This window comes from Hesperophylax consimilis, chromosome 17 (assembly GCF_061612785.1).
Source record: "Hesperophylax consimilis isolate HC1 chromosome 17, BYU_Hcon_1.0, whole genome shotgun sequence".
Classification (NCBI taxonomy): domain Eukaryota; kingdom Metazoa; phylum Arthropoda; class Insecta; order Trichoptera; family Limnephilidae; genus Hesperophylax; species Hesperophylax consimilis.
The window spans coordinates 23882234-23893559 of NC_142852.1; the positions used below are offsets into that span (position 1 = coordinate 23882234).

General features: G+C 33.9%; 2 long non-coding RNA genes across 2 annotated transcripts; one reads left to right on the forward strand and one right to left on the reverse strand.

The window, feature by feature from the left end:
* Window positions 1-3340, reverse strand: LOC149416298 (uncharacterized). Its single transcript, XR_016303678.1, has 4 exons — window positions 3202-3340; window positions 1717-1771; window positions 281-663; window positions 1-94 (listed from the first exon to the last, which is right to left on the reverse strand). It is a non-coding gene; the product is annotated as an uncharacterized LOC149416298 (long non-coding RNA).
* Window positions 3341-5124: 1784 nt separating this feature from the next.
* Window positions 5125-10381, forward strand: LOC149416299 (uncharacterized). The gene is made up of 3 exons (XR_016303679.1): window positions 5125-5244; window positions 7148-7463; window positions 9046-10381. It is a non-coding gene; the product is annotated as an uncharacterized LOC149416299 (long non-coding RNA).
* Window positions 10382-11326: the final 945 nt, after the last annotated feature.

Here is an 11326-nt window from a genome sequence, read left to right on the forward strand (position 1 = left end):
CCGGTGTGTTTTCTGTAATGGACGCGTAGAGAATGTTTTGAATTGCACTTGAAGCTGCATTCCGTGCAGCCGTAACGTTTCGCCCAGAGAATTACTGAAAAAGCCAAGAATTAATGATTATAGAAACCATTAAAATACGTAAGATTTTATAATGAATTTATCATAATGCATGGAGTAAATAGTATCAAGAATTTACGCAAGAGCCAAGCTCACCCACGAATTGCGCCCAAGCCGATTCAGAATGAGTTTCATCAAATAAAATAAAAAAGTTTTATCTTACCCGGGCCTTCCTCGAGGGTTTGCACAGGGACCAAATATTCTGCAATTTTATCAGAAGTGTCAGCATCTACATCAGTAGTTTGGTCAGAATCCTCAATGGGTTCCTGCACGACTGGATATTTTAGTTTTCTTTTTATTACAGCATCTTCTCCTACCTCCTCGTTGATACCCACAAACTCGATTTCTGCACCACGCTGGAATGAGGGACTTTCTTCTTCGGATGGTGTTTCAGTTTTGGTAGTACGTTTCCTTAGTTTAGACGTAGTGGCACCTCTTTTCTTCACTGTGGTCACAGCACCAATGGTATATGGTTTAGTTTTATCCATTGTAGAACTGAGGTGTGATTAAATAACTGCTTTAGGATTCAATAAGCACCAAGTTCACCTAAAAATAATCAACGATATTAATACTGCTAGAATGCAAGAAGATATTGGTAGCAAAAGAGTTGTAGATTTTTTATTGGAATCGCTTAGTGTTATTACCCTGTATGATGACCAGATGTGAATAGTAAGGTACTTTATAAGCTTTCTCTGCTCCATGTTCTTCTCCTTCTCATTACAACTAGACAACTTACGCCAATTGAGGAGATGCCATAGAAAACCTGAATTCGAGCTGTGTGGTATCGTGATCTATTTTTGGGAGATTATGCCGTGTTTTGCTACCTTCTTCTTTAGCCAACGTTTGGTTTTAATTTCCAAGCACGGCCATCCTGAAAAATTGGCAAATACCGAGCATTTAATTGAAACCGAAAATTACTAAGGATCACTTCATAAAGCCCTGGGAAGACCCAAAACCCACATAGTACGCACAATTCGGGAGGCAATTTAAATCATAAAAAACCCGTTGATGTTAATAGAGACGACGGGGCTCTAAGCGTAATAGTACTTGGTGTCCGGAATTGAAAGTTATACCAAAACTAAAATCAGAAAACCTTATAAAATTAACTAACTATTCTGAAAAAAACAGCCTTAAGAGGATTGAAGCGCGCAACACGGTATCCATCAACATACAAACACACGATCCTCAATTACACATCCATCCTGGTGATGGAAACTATAACGCAGTAGAGTAAAGTAGAATGTAGCGCAACACGGCATAATATCTCAAATAAAAATCATGATAAGAAAGTCCGTGAAAATCTCAAATTACATCCCTCTTTTGTATTGTTTACATGAGCGAATAACAAACGCAAACTGGTGGCGTCCACAAATAAGATCATGACAAAATTATTTTATAACGGTATTAATTTTCGAAATCATCTGAGAAGAAGAATTCCACATTTAACTGCAAGCTTACTAAAGTAGCTTTAAAACTCAAAAGATCCAGAAGAGAGCAGTGAGACAAATTTTGAAGTAATAAATGAAATTAGAAAAAACTAATTTTCTGTAACGTTTTAATTTTTATGTAGAAGTTTTAAACAATTTGCTTCCAACTTACTGTTCTGGGAGTAAGGCGTACAGGTTTTCTTCGATATATTCGAATCCTCTCCGTCCTGCATTAAAGCAAAAATTATATTTTTATTTTTAGGAATAACTTAATGAGTATAACCTTAAATTGTAATATTTAATTATTGAAGACAATACTAGCGATTCCTAAACGAAAATTTGAAACAGATACGAACACATTTAGGAACCTTGCCTTGGCGGGAACTGCTCTACCAACTGAGCTAATGAGACCTTTTATCCTTCGGTCATATTTAACTGTATTATACTTCGAATAAGAACTACAAACATTGTCTTCATTTTTTCACCGCAAATTTGTATTGGCTGCTATCTTTATGTATGATCAAGATTCAACCCGAACTAAATACAATCTGGAATACTGGAAACAAGTATTAAAAATAAGCAAAATGTAAATCAAAACGTTTGTTTAAATTAGACCACATGAAGTAAAACTGTTTTAAATTTAACAAATAAAAACAGTTTCAAAATTATGTATGGTTTCTATTGCGTGTAAACAAAAAAAAGAAAATTTCTGGTATACAGACACACCCACGAAACACGTGTAATAAAATTCACTTACGAACGCTTGGATTTGAACTCGCGACCTGTGGATTTGTGGGCAAGGATTGTAACCACTCGACGACTCGTCGACGAAGGTCGTCAGAAGCGCTCAAATTACTTAAAAAAGTATATGTTATATGTTTCTAATGTACTCAGATAATGATCATATATCGCATGAAAATGATATTGCGAAATGAAAATATGTTTTTTGTTGTTAAATAACATAACGAATAAAAGCTCAAATTTTAATATTTAATCAAAACTTTATTTAATAATTATTCAATACGAAAAACTGAAGGAGAAAAATTAGAAAAAGATTCGGTCATATCTAGAAATTGAACCAAGGACCTAAGCCTTGCCGGAACTTTTGCTCTACCACTAAGCTAATTCGACGTTATTACCTTCGACTAAAAACTACCAACATTATGTATATTTGTTTTCTTAACGCATATTTTTACCCGAACTAACTGCAATCTAGGAAGTGTCTTGGATAAAAACATCCATTTTTATTTTAATGTACGACATCTACGGAATATTTTCCTAGTACAGGTGGATATTGTATTATTTTTTTGGAATAACTTAATGAATAAAACATCAAATTGTAATATTTAATAAATAAAGACAGAATTAACGACTATTAAAACAAAAATTTGAAACGGAAAAATCAGAAAAAGATTCGGTCGCATCTAGGAATTGAACCCTGGAACTCTTCCTTGCGGGAAGTTTTCTGATCACTGAGTTATTTCTACTATATCAACGTACGTCATTTTGAACTGGTTCGTACTTCAATTTATAGAAATTTTTTTCAATTTTTTAGTGGAACAAACAGTGACAAATAGTGACTTAACCGCTAAAGGTTAATAACCTTTCGATCCGTACAGAAATAGGTTCAAATCTTTGTATTGTAAGGTTGAATTACCTAATTTATATTTTACTCGGCTATTTGCAAAGCGATATATATTTACGGCTAGTTTAACTCGTGTTTATGCACTGAAGCATTTAATTATCACGCGTTAAATGCGATTCATCGCAATACAAGCAAAAACATTTTGTATTCCATAGAATCTGACAGGAGGGATTACTGAATGGAATAGCCGGTGATTTTTGTCTATGACTTTGGATATTTTTTCCGTTCTGCTAACTATTTTGTCCATGCAAACCATTTAAAGTGCATCGGGTAGGTACTTTCCTAAAGTACGAGAATAAGTAATTTCCACTTTATATACATTCATCTAGGTCAGCAAACTACGATCCTGAATATTATATGATTCGCTCAAGGGGCAACTGAAACTAAACTGGTTGGCAAACGAGCTTCTCTACCGCGAAACTAAAGTTTATAATTTTTTCCTGTTCGGACATCTTGTAATCTAACAGCTCTTGAGGTATGGGCAAATCGCAAATTTCTTGAAAACTGACATATCTGACATATGGGCAATTGGCAACTGACAACGCACAGGCGCAGTTGCAATTGATTGGTTGCGTCGCCGGGGTAACTTACCAAAAACTGGTTTTTGGTAAGTTACCCCATGTGCAATGTACGCCGCCGTGTGCTTCACCACTGTTTGATAATGCATTCAGAGGGCAAAACAGCTGTCACGCGTAGTAATAAACACACAGCAGAACTTGTTTATAAATCTGTTAATATTATTATATTGATGAGGTTCTCAATAAAAACGTGCTTGACTAGGCTAACAAAACAGAAGAGATTTTATTTTGTATCGTAGATATGTTTACACCGTTAGAGACAAGTAAAAAGACACGGTATTTGGAGCATATTATTACAAAATCAACTGTTTTGTGTAAATTAAATAATAATATTAATGAATATTTTTAAGAAAAACCAAAAATTAAAGTGGAATTCTACAAATTAAACTTTTTAACAATAATTTACATTAATTATAAATTAGGTTTAGTGGTTATAAAGGATTTCTTGTTCATAGCTTTAAATTGAATTTGTTAAAATAATGAAAATAATGGAGGGAATGTAAATTAATATAATAATGTTGTTTAAATAGACAAATTTTAAAATTATATGGAAGTTAAGAGTTGAGTTCAGACTTAGAAGAGACAAGTTGTTGAATAAAGGTGGGCAATTTTAAATAAGGCTTACTGGGAGAGAGGATATTTGTTTTTTTTAAATTTATTTATTAATTTGAAAAAAATACATGATTTATGTAAGATTAAGAAAAATAATAAGAAAACATGAAGGAAAAAGACACGGTGAAACAAAAATTAAAAAAAATCATATAACTGTATGTAGAAACCATTTTAGAAATAAAAATAATGATAAAACTGATTGATAGAAAGATATTTTAAAGAAAATATAAATAAAATCAAATTATGAAAAGTTATACAAAATATTAAAAGTAATACAAAATATTGAAATTAATACAAAATATTAAAGTCATACTAAAATTAAAAAATTCAAAATTATATTAAATATTTTTATCTTTAACACAGGTCAATTATGGCACGTAAATATCTAGAAATTTACCACTGACACATTTTAATTTGTTGCTCTAAAAAAAAATTAAATGATAATAATAAACTTTAAAAAAATTGAAAACCCTATATTTCTGAACACTTTTTCATCACTGCTTTCATCTGAAAATGAATTGATTTATTCAATTCGAAGTTACCGGAACTTATTTCTTTGCGGATTCACTATTATACAGTAGGACCTGCCTTTCGAAGTGACATTTGTGATTATTTTCTTACTTTGCGATTTATCTATAGAAATTTGTTTGACGTTTCCATTGTGCTTGGCGCGCTGCGTTGTTGCACGATACCCAAAACAAACCACTTACCATTATTCCTCCACTTCTCAGAAGTAATATTCTATAAATTGAACAATACTTGTGTTTCGTAAACACCGCCTAGCATCATTTCAGTGATTATCACATTTCTATACAGAGGTTATTCAATTTCTGACGTTTCTTGTAACACATTGGATTTAACCGCCGTAAGTAGGTTCTGTGTTATTGACTTAATAAGATCGAAAAAAGACCTGCTGCTCGTTGATCATTACATATCTATCTCAAAACATTTTTCAAATCATCAGGTTTAACGATGCTGGCGAAAAAATACGTTGACCCACATTCAGATAACCGAAAGAGTAATGCGTTGGGACTGTCAAATATTCGGTATGGTTGATCATCATCAGGTTTAACAATGTTGGCGATATAATACGTTGACCCAGCCAACTGTGATTTGACGCTTCATAAACGAGCTGTGGTGGATTGTAGTTAATAATAATAATAAGAATTTATTCCAGAATGTTTGCAGGGGTAGTGCAATGCAATACATTCCATATTTGAAATAATATACATAATTAGCGGAAGAAAAATAATAATAATAATAAGGAAAATAAGTGAAAAAAGATAAAACGTATAGACAAAAATCTCCCGTCTCCAGAGGGCCATCAGAGGGGACTCCATCCAGGCAACCATGGTAGTGGTGATTTTGTTACTTGATTGGCGTTGTCTGCGCAATAAGCTTCCCATTTGATGGCGGAGAAGCGCTCTGAAAGAGTGTACTCGTCCCTCCAGGAACATTTCCGTGGCGCTGCAGTATCTCGGTAGGCGGAATAGTTGGCGATAAGCATTATTGTAAGCGACTTTTAGCTTATGCCATTGGGATGCAGTGTAATCCACCCACAGTTTTGACGTGTACAGCGAAGTTCAAAATGCGTTGAAAAGTATATTTTTCACGTTTGTACTGCAAAAGTGAAAACGCCTTGACAGCATACCTGCTCTAATGGATATCGCTCTTTTTTGCCTCTCCATATCCTCGATGTCTTTCTTTAATATAGACTCGAACCAGTCTTTGATCCGATACTCAGAATGTTTATGTCAGCTTATTTTTAGTCCTGAAATTGACCACATTCAGAAAACCGAAAGAGTCATGCGTTCGGACTGTCAAATATTCGGTATGGTTGTAATCTTGCAGCGGGTATTATTTTTTGGCTTATTGATTCATGTGGTCTGGTCGACTTTTATGCTAACCTAACCCGTGATATAGACAGTTGTAAATGAAGTGCAGAGGTGGTTTGAATTCTCTAGAAAAGTCATTGCTGGAGTTGATGGATATATGAGAAATACGTAAAGTAAGTTTTTCAAGTCACTAGGGGTATAAAACTTGGCTATGTCAATGTTGAGCTTCTTGAAGTGCTTTTTTTATGACGAATTCTAAGTGACAAACACTGGAATATTGTGAAATTGTGACACCGGAAAACCCTTTTAAAAACTTGCTCGTTTACGGGAACTTTCAGAATAAGATGTAGAATCCACCACTAGTTGTACCAGTATCTACTACTAGATGTACCACTTATTTCTGAACATCCTTTGATATTATTTTGATAATTATTGACTTGCACCACTGTGATTAAAGTTAGGTACATCATTTTCTTTTCTAATCGATCATCTTAGTGTTACCACTAAAATAATCGTAGCGCCATCCATTTTTTTACAACTTCTGAAGAATGATAAAATATCGTTGGTAAGCTTTTGATGACATTATTTTTCCTATCATTTATTTTAATCACCCGGTCATAGCGGTAATTCAAAGAAAGAAGTTCTTAGAATTAATTAATTACCGTATTATATCTGTGAATGAACAGTCATGTGAAAAAGATATTTCTCTATCTAACATTGCAAACTGTCGTTTTTTGCACCCATTTTTTGATATGTTTGAAATCTACTATTCAGCCACTTAAATATAAATACGTAATTATCAAAATGAAATGTTAGGATTAACATATGAATTATATTGTTATTTACGTTTTTATTTTTAAATAAATACACACAGTTTGACGTTCACGCCAGTGTAATTGCGGAGTGGAATATAAATGACGATTTTCTTTTCAGAATATTGTGCTAACATCAGAATCAGAAAACAGTTTAACCAGAATGGATCCTACGACCTCAGATATCGGTGTCATAAAGTCTGAACCGGAGACAATCCCCAAAGAGGAGAGTCCAACATCTCCTTGTGATGCAATATTGCAGCACGGGATTGTTAAACAGGATACAGAAAACACTTCTGCGATCAAGTGTGAACCGAGGACTCTAGCGACAGAGGAACATGCCCAAAAATGTGGCGCATACTCTGCATTAGATATTGAATATCCTGATATTAAAAAGGAATATCTAGTTAATCTGGAAAGTATTGACCAAAGCCTAGGTAAGCTGCTAATTTATTCTTACTTTGCCATATACTATCGGAGGTTGCCTAAGTCTGTCTATCTGTCCAGGGTATTTCAAGCATACGTGTGTTGACCTATATTCCTTAAGTCTTTCTTACGAATCTTTCCTCGTGGAATCTTTCGCACGCATCTTTTCTTTATTTGAATACATTTTTTTAATCAATAAATTAATCAACACTACAATTCACCAAAGTTTGATAAAGCCTACGGAGGGTGAAACCGCTCTCAAGCGTAACGGTAATATAAAAAAAATACTAGTTAATTTAAACAAAACACGTGACAGAACAAGACGCAAAAAAATAAAAAGAAAATAGTATCAACTGGGAATCCTACCCAGGGTTAACCTAGTAGTTAGAGGCTTGTCCCGGTAAGACCGAGTTACATTTTTTTTAAATTTTCTACCTTGTTCTGTTTCATTTTTCATTTAGTTTTATTAGTATTACCTTATTCTTCAATGATATGTTACATTGATGGTTAACCTTCAAAAATTATTAAAAGAAAAGGAAGTCGAATTAAAATTAAACATATACATATATATATATTCATACAGATCAACACACACAGTTAATAAACATAGTTGTTTTATCGTACCCATACAATTATAAATAGAATAATTAATGTATCATCATTTAAAAACGGCTAAAACCACAAGAGACTGAAACGCCCTGTGATTTTTCGGCAGTTTCTCACACCGTCACGGGTCACCGTATGGTATACAAATTATGTATTTCACAAGTAAACATGTATTTTTTAAATTTTCGCTAATTATTTATTTCGGGATTTGTTGATACCGACCGGTTCGGAATGCCATGACCGTTAATTGACGAAACCGAGTTTTGTGTGACGTCACGCGTACCTCACTAGATTTCGATCGTTTTGTGAGGTCGAAAAATTCAAATGCATTTTAACTTCGAAAAAACATTTTTTTAAAGTTAGTATGTATGGAAAATACTGGAATTCTAAATTACCTAGCAGAATTATTTTTAAATAAATAATTATGAACTTTTCTAAATTTAAAATTACGAAATGTTTTAATTGTTTTTAAATCTATGCACACTTGTTCATACATCTTTGTTTGAAAATTTAAGAGAGCTTTTTGCCGAAACTATACACGCTTTGATTTTTGAGACGTTGAAATTGAACAGGTTGTCCTAACCCCAGGCACGACCTTCTCAAGGTGTTTTTTTCTTAAAACTTTTTATCTCAAAACTTTCTAAACTGTTCGGACATCATTAGTGAAACGGTCTTGTCATAAAAAAATCCTCGTGAACGGTGCTGTCATAAGTTTAGCAATGAATAAACATCTTAAATAATTTATGTAGTATTAAATCAAAGTGTTACATACATTTATCAATTAACAATTAAAAGTTTGAAAGAGGGTTAAGCTTGAAAATAATAAACAAAATATATGCCACAAAAATCATTTCAATTTAAATTAGTTCATGTTATCAAATGGTTAACTTATCTTTTGTGTGTTAAATACTATATAATTCAATCAGGTAATCTAATGGTTAACTAATCGTTTGTCTGTCAAATACTATATTATTTTATTTTTTTCAGTTTTTATTTCGCCGACATCACCCATTATTGGAACAAAAATCCCAATTGCTGAAAAGTCAGTTAAAGAGCAGATATCATTTTTCTGCCCTTCCTGTTCCTACAGTTGTAGTTATAAACGTAATTTGGCTGCACATTTAAAAACCCATACTCGGGAGAAACCTTTCTCATGCTCGGAATGCTCGTTTAGATGCCTTAACAAAAGCAGTATGGTTTGTCATACTAGAACCCACACTGGAGAGAAACCATTTGTATGCTCCGAATGCACTTACAGGTGCCGTCAACAAAGAGGTATGATTTCTCATATGAAAATCCACACTGGAGAGAAACCATTTTCATGCCTGGAATGCACTTACAAGTGCAATCGGAAAAATCGTATGGTTATGCATTCTAGAACACACACTGGAGAAAAGCCATTCTCTTGCTCGGAATGCACTTTCAGGTGCAATCAAAAAAATAACTTGGTTACTCATATGAAAACTCACACTGGAGAGAAACCCTTCTCATGCCCGGAATGCAATTTCAGGAGCAATCTTAAGCAAAATTTGTTAACTCATATGAAAATCCACACTGGAGAGAAACCAATCTCATGCTCGGAATGCACTTACAGGTGCAATGTAAAGAAGAATTTAGTTTCTCATATGAAAACCCACACTGGAGAGAAACCATTCGCATGCCCGGAATGCACGTACAGTTGCAGTCAAAAAGGCAGTATGATTTCTCATATTAGAATTCACACGGGAGAGAAACCATTCTCCTGCTCGGAATGCACTTTTAGGTGCAATCAAAAGAATGGTTTGGATACTCATATGAAAACTCACTCTGAAGAAAAACCATTCTCATGCTTGAAATGCACTTTCAAGTGCAATCAAAAAAAGAATTTGGTTACTCATATGAAAACACACACTGGAGAGAAACCATTTTCATATCCGGAATGCTCGTACAGGTGCAGCATAAAAAGCAATATGATTTCTCATACTCGAATTCACACGGGAGAGAAACCATTCTCATGCTCGAAATGCACTTTCGGGTGTAATCAAAAGAGTAATTTGGTCACTCATATGAAAACCCACACTGAAGAAAAACCGTACTCATGCTCGAAATGCACTTTCAGGTGCCGTCAAAAAAGTTATATGCAAAAACATACAAAAACCCACACTGAAAACAAACCATCCCCACTCTAGAATTGCATTTGCCAGCACCTCTAGTGAATTTAACGCCGCCGCCAGGGACACAAGTGCCTTCAAAACTACACATACCGCTTACTGATTATTACTTATCAATTAACAAAAGGTAAGTCATTGACTCCAATATCCTGCATCAAAGTATTATTAAACGAATTACTTTCCATTACAATTATTTTCAAATCTTTTTCAAAAACTATCCTACCATCCTTCCAATAGTTGTGTAACACCGCATATGAATATTATCAATGATTTTAAAGCTTATTGAGGAGTTGATTCTGGATAAAATAATTGGCACAAATGTCCTGAACGGCCATGGATGTATAACTGGCAAATCAACACGTACTAATCATATTCTCAATCAAAGTTTCATTTTCGATGCAATGGCGAAGAATCTTCACGTCGACTCGATTTACATTGACTTCGGCAAAGCGTTAGACAAGGTTTGTCACACTGTTATTTTGGAAACACTGTTTAAAGCTGGAGTTAGAGGAAATGTGGTTTAAGAGTTCTCATTCAAACACAAAAAACATAGCGTTTAACTATGTACGCTATCATCGTATGATTTCTTTTGCATCCGATAGTGTAATGGAAGATTTTCACGTCGGACCTGTCTTGTTTCAATGCAGACATAAACTTACACTATATTACATCTACGACTGATGTACGCAATAAGGAAGTTATTCTATAAATGCATTATATCGTTTGCACCGATATTATCGATTGCACCTGATGAATATTCTAATAACGATCACGTTGGAAGTCTACATCATGCCAAAGATGCGTGAAATAAAATTTTCAGCAAGAATCAATAGACAACCGTACATTCAATAACTGTATTTTCTGTTAATGATGCGTACCAATGAAGATGATCTGAACCTTTATATTATTATTATCATAATTACATCCTATTTTTCTTACCAACCAGCGAGTAACTGTAACTCTCAGCTTTAAAATACTGTGTCAGGGTGTTTGTAAGAAAATAGTCTTTCAGCGTTGGTCAGTTTATTTCTCTTACATACAGGGTTCACAGCTTATAGTAAAAAAACAAAGTACAGGAAAGTCATAGCACAAAGTAAAGTAATTTAGAGTTTAAACAA